Genomic DNA, 438 nt, shown 5'->3' on the forward strand with positions numbered 1-438 from the left:
CAAAAAAAAGTGGGAATTTCATATATAAAAAGAGCGGTACACTGAACACGAACCCAATTGTTCGAAGAAAATTCTTGCAACTACGAAAACTACAACAACCTCCGTGAACAGACGCTTTGTCAGTTCATTTTTTATATAACTTCAATTCAATAATTCAGAAAAAAGGTGAAAAAGGCGGGTAAATCTAGTTCAATCGGTAAATCCATCTCAGGGGTAAGCTGCTCCGTTGTAGCCACTTCTGTACCTGTACCGGCTTGAGCAGCCGAAATATTGATACTGGGAGATTGGGGATCGGATGAAAGACTCGAAGATGCACATTTGGGGGTTTGACGATAAAGATCGGACAACAATCTCACTTTCCTCTTCATATTTGGAAAGACTTATGTTCATTCGCTCTGCGAGCAGAGCGGTATACCGAAAAAAAGAAGCGACTACCTT

Source organism: Lycium barbarum, chromosome 2, assembly GCF_019175385.1.
Source record: "Lycium barbarum isolate Lr01 chromosome 2, ASM1917538v2, whole genome shotgun sequence".
Taxonomy (NCBI): domain Eukaryota; kingdom Viridiplantae; phylum Streptophyta; class Magnoliopsida; order Solanales; family Solanaceae; genus Lycium; species Lycium barbarum.